General features: G+C 37.2%; 2 long non-coding RNA genes across 2 annotated transcripts in view; one reads left to right on the top strand and one right to left on the bottom strand.

Annotated features, from left to right (window-relative positions):
* The window catches only part of LOC137994869 (uncharacterized), a 193,856-nt gene that overhangs the window by 63,523 nt on the left and 125,333 nt on the right, over positions 1-5,000 (top strand). The gene's annotated exons all lie outside the window — the stretch shown is intronic.
* Positions 3,906-5,000, bottom strand: part of LOC137994865 (uncharacterized) — a 13,890-nt gene continuing 12,795 nt past the window's right edge. Inside the window, exon 3 of the long non-coding RNA XR_011122203.1 lies at positions 3,906-4,268. This is a non-coding gene — a long non-coding RNA (uncharacterized lncRNA). The remainder of the gene's footprint in view (positions 4,269-5,000) is intronic.

The following is a 5,000-nucleotide window of genomic DNA, read 5'->3' as shown; positions in this document are numbered from 1 at the left end:
CTCTAAGTTGTTGAACAGAGGTTGCACCAGTGGGTTGTTACCAACGTGTCTGATAAATCGACGAGGATAAATGCAAACAACTACCAATGGGGCAAGTGCAATAACAAATACCATTGTTATGCCAAAGAGAAGTGCAAGCAACGGTCTCACCGACTGAGATGATCCAGCTGGAATTAACAAAAATTTAAATCGGTATTAGAACAAATGGAAGTGGAAGTATCGGAAATAGTATTTTAATTTCAGTACAGGAAGAAAATCAGCAAAGAAGGGGTCCCCGTGGATTCGGGGAATTGCAGAACACTAATCAGGAGGGATGAGTCTAGATTGAAGCTCTTCCTCGTGTCGTTTCCACAGAGTTTTTTTGGGGCTAATTAATAATAATAATAATAATAATAATAATAATAATAATAAAAGCTTATACCGCGCTTATACAAACTGTCCTAAGCCCCTTACAATTCATAAATTCGATAAAATATAATAAAACATAAATATAAATATTAATATACACAGCTATGGCTTAACAAATACAAACAATAAAAGAAACAAACTAACTAACTAAAGGTTATATGCTGATTTGAACAGGTACGTCTTAAGTTTAGATTTAAAAGAATTAATACTATCAGCTGATCTAATATGAAAAGGCAAAGAGTTCCAGAGGATAGGTGCCTGAACTGAATAAGATCTATAGCCATAAGTTTTAAGATTGTAGGGAACAGTCGCAAGCCTAAGTTTATCTGAAGATGATCGGAGGGTTCTATTCGGCCGGTAGAAAGTGAGAAGTTCCTTTAAGTATGACGGAGCCAGGTTATTAAGACACTTAAAAGTAATTAAATTAATCTTAAAAATAATTCTCTGCTCGATCGGTAGCCAGTGAAGTTCTTTTAAAATTGGAGTTATACTATCATATTTATTTGCTACTATAATTAATCGAGCTGCAGCGTTCAACAAATGCTGAAGTTTATCAATCAGATGCTTGGGTAGACCAAATATAAGCGAATTGTAGCTGTCAATCTTTGAAACGACAAATGCATGAATGAGAATCTTGGTGGTGTCTAATGTCCCCGGTGGTGTCTAATTGTTCCCGGCTGTAGGTCGGAGCGGTACCCAGTTTACTCCTTTCCCAAATTGACGCACGAAAACCCACTGATTCTGAGTGAACTTTGGCTTCATGTTAAGGTTATCTTTAATATATCCCTTAGTTAGTACGTGCGCTATGATTGGCTAATTTAGCGGGTTCTTTTCCACAGTAAATTTGAAATGTTGATGTAACATTTTCTAGCACGTTTTTCATGTTGCTTATGTGAAATCAACTCTTTGACTATTGCAAGCGAGTATTTCAAAAAGCCAATAAATAATATATAAAGCTCATTAAACTTATTTACAAAACTATTTACAAAAAATAATCTATATATAATTAAAAATGAGTCGCATAGTTACTGTTTCTCGTAGCAGCTGAATGCATCGCGGAAAAGATGCGTTTTCAGGAGGCGCTTAAAGGTGTTTACATTGTTCGCATATCGTATTGCCTTGGGAAGACTGTTCCAGAGTTTTGGTGCCGCACATGTAAATGAGCGGTCACCAAGAGTGGTAAGACTCTTGAACGCAGGATACTTTAATAAGAGTGTGTCCGAGTTGGTTCTCAGGTTGTATCTCCCAGGCTTTTTCAGTTCTATGAGTTCAAGGCCATTAAGAGTTTTATATACAAGCAATAATATCTTAAACTGGATTCGGTAGCTGACAGGTAGCCAGTGGAGATTGTATAACGAAGGTGAAATATGCTCATAGCGGCTGATGTTACAGATGACACGGGCGGCCGCGTTCTGGACGCGCTGAAGTTTTTGTAGTTGGTTACCTTTCAACCCGTAGAGCAGGCTGTTGCAGAAATCCAATCGACTGGTAACAAACGCATTCACTAAAGTCTGTGCGCAGTCAGAGCTAAGATATTTTCTTATTCTCCTAATGTTGTAGAGATGAAAAAATGCAGATCTACAGATGTTATTAATGTGCGTGTCCATCTTGCGTTGGTCATCGAACCAGCAGCCTAGATTTCTTACTTTGCTGGCTGCTGTAACTATGCTCTCTCCAACCTGTAAGGAATCTACGTTGACTTTGGCAGGTTGTTGTCTGGTGCCAATTACCATAAACTCGGTCTTGTCATCGTTTAGCTTTAATCTGTCTTGGAGCATCCATTTCCTTATATCCACAATACAACTTTGCATGGCCTCTAATGCTGCTGACTGCTCAAAGCCTGAGTCTGCGCTGAATGATACATACAGTTGTGTATCATCCGCATAGGTATGCACATCAGGAAGGTGATGTTCGATGATTTTTAACAGTCTACTTGTATAGAGAACAAACAAAAGAGGCCCAAGACAGGAACCCTGTGGGACGCCGTACTTTGTATGGAACTTGGTCGATGTCTTGCCGTTGATGGAGATAGACTGAAATCTGTTGCGAAGATAGGAGTCGAACCAAGAGTAGGCTTGCCCTGATATGCCAAAGTCAGAGGACAGACGGTCCAGCAATGTGATGTGATCGACAGTGTCAAATGCTGCGCTAAGGTCAAGAAGCACGAGTAATGTGACACGCTGCTGGTTCATGTTGAGTAGGATATCATTTTTGACTCGCAAAAGGGCAGTTTCTGTACTGTAATGTTCACGATAGGCAGATTGCGCCTTAGGGTAGAGTCTGTTTGTGGTAAGATGATCGTGGATTTGACAGAACACTGCCCGCTCAGTCAGTTTTGAAGCAAATTGAAGATTGCTGATTGGTCGCAGATTGGCGAAGAGTGCTTCAGCGGCAATCTTTCGTCTAGGTCGAACATCTGCTAGCTTCCAGGTATCAGGGAAGTTGCCATTTTGAAGAGAAAGATTTAACATCCGAGTAATGACTGGCAGGAGTACATCTAGACTTTCGACCACCAAGGAAGTGGGCATGGGGTCTAAACTGCAGGTCTTCTTGCTTGATCTCCCAATTAGGCCCTTGACGTCTTCTTCACTCAGTTCTGTGAAAGAAGTCAACTGAGTAGGACATGATGTGTATAGTGGTTCTGTCGCTGTTGGACAAAAGTTTGAGGCAGCTGTATCCAGTGCAGTGCGAATGCGCTCAATCTTCTGTGCAAAAAACTTTCCTATGTCATTGGCTAGTTTTATTTTGTTTTGTTTTGGGCTAAAGGGAAATAGCGCTATATAAATAGAGCATTATTATTACTATTATTATTATTATTATTATTATTATTATTATTATTATTATTATCATTATTATTATTATTAAAACTTCGTAACTTCGATGATCCATACGATGTTTTTGAAATTCATTTTTAATCAAGACAAGTTTGGTTTTTTTTTTTGTTTTTTTTTGTTTCGTGGTTGTCTGTTTTTATTCTGTTCTCGCCTTCATCCTTAATTATTCATGTTATATCTCACTTTGTTACACTATTTATTGCTCAACTTCAATTTATTTCTCATTGTACAACTGACGATGGATGATGTTTCATCCGAAACATGTCTTGATTAAAAATGAATTTCAAAAACATCGTATGGATCATCAAAGCAATATTATTATTATTATTATTATTATTATTATCATTATCATTATTATTATTATTATTATTATTATTATTATTATTATTATTATTATTATTATTATTATTACAGTGTTTAAGGATCCTTTAATTTTTTTTACGGACACCCCTTGTCTGCCCGTTTCGGTAGTAGTAAATAAACGAGTTTCTTCGGCCTTCTCTCTGAGAAGTTTGGATTTAAGGTGATATCCTCGTTTAAACGCAAAGTGATACGAAAACAATTTAATTTTTTCTCACACGACGACATCCTTTTACAAAATTAATCGTTTCGCGAAGGAAACTCACCCAAAAAAATTATTAATCATTTTGCTCATAGACTGTATCTTCTCAGGTAAGTAACAATCAGAAGTAAAAAGGTCCCCTGTAATTTAAAGAAACTCCATACACGGACCTCAGATACCCTGGTGAAGTGCGTGGTTGCTCCAGCATTGCGTATATTCTCTCGTTTTATTTAATGGAAAAGTGGACTTTTTTCTTTCTCTCACAAGAAATAGTAGAATGCTCGGCCAAAACTGTTACTTTCGGGGAAATTTGACATGTTTCCGATACAAGAGAAAACACTCCTTACCTTGTGGAACGGTATATCTAGAATTTTATACTGGGATTATACCGTCTGTGATGAGATCAGTTACTTGGTCGGGTTGGCTCGGTTTCCGGGATATCGCCTCATCATTTTATGACGCATCTGTTACAGTTAAATTTAAAAATCAGGTAAATTTCAGTTTCAACCTAGGTCATTTTATTTTAAACTAGGTTGAAATTGATTGTCGGAAACATCAACAAGAAACCAACAATTATTAGCAGGTACGTGTAATAAATGGGCCCTTTGCAGGATAGTGATCACATGGTACAAATCCGCCATACTGGGGCGCAAACTGACCACTGGGACATCTAAAACAAAGAAAATTAAGATTAACTAGCTCTGTTTTAGATGTCCCAGTGGGCAATTTGCGTCCCAGTATGGCGGATTTGTACCATGTGATCACTATCTTGCAAAGGGCCCATTGGTACGTAAATTGGTCCTAGGGGTGAGTGGATGAACTTAGTGTAGCTTAAATTCTTCATGAGTATTTTATAAAACCGCAATGGTTGTTGACTGTAGGCACTGATTTTCATTGTTTATTGATGAATCTCCTTTGGAGGGCAGGGGGCAGTATTATTAAATTATCTTCCAAGGAATAAAAAAAAAACTGAAACATACATGTTGTTGATTTTTCATTTGCTTAGTTATTTGCTCTATCTTTTGCTTACTTTAAATTGACAATAATCAAAAGCAAGTAAAAACAAAACTTTTAAAAGTCAGGAAAAAGGGTTTCATAATCTTTTGATCAAAAGCCATTTTGTAGGCTCTTTTAAGTGTTATTTCTTTTGAATTATCAAATAAAATATTTGGTTTAAATTTTGCTGAGGCTGTCTT

The sequence above is a fragment of the Montipora foliosa genome, chromosome 3 (assembly GCF_036669935.1).
Source record: "Montipora foliosa isolate CH-2021 chromosome 3, ASM3666993v2, whole genome shotgun sequence".
Taxonomy (NCBI): domain Eukaryota; kingdom Metazoa; phylum Cnidaria; class Anthozoa; order Scleractinia; family Acroporidae; genus Montipora; species Montipora foliosa.
The sequence above is the reverse complement of the archived record's forward strand: the minus strand, read 5'-3'. Positions and strand labels throughout refer to the sequence as shown.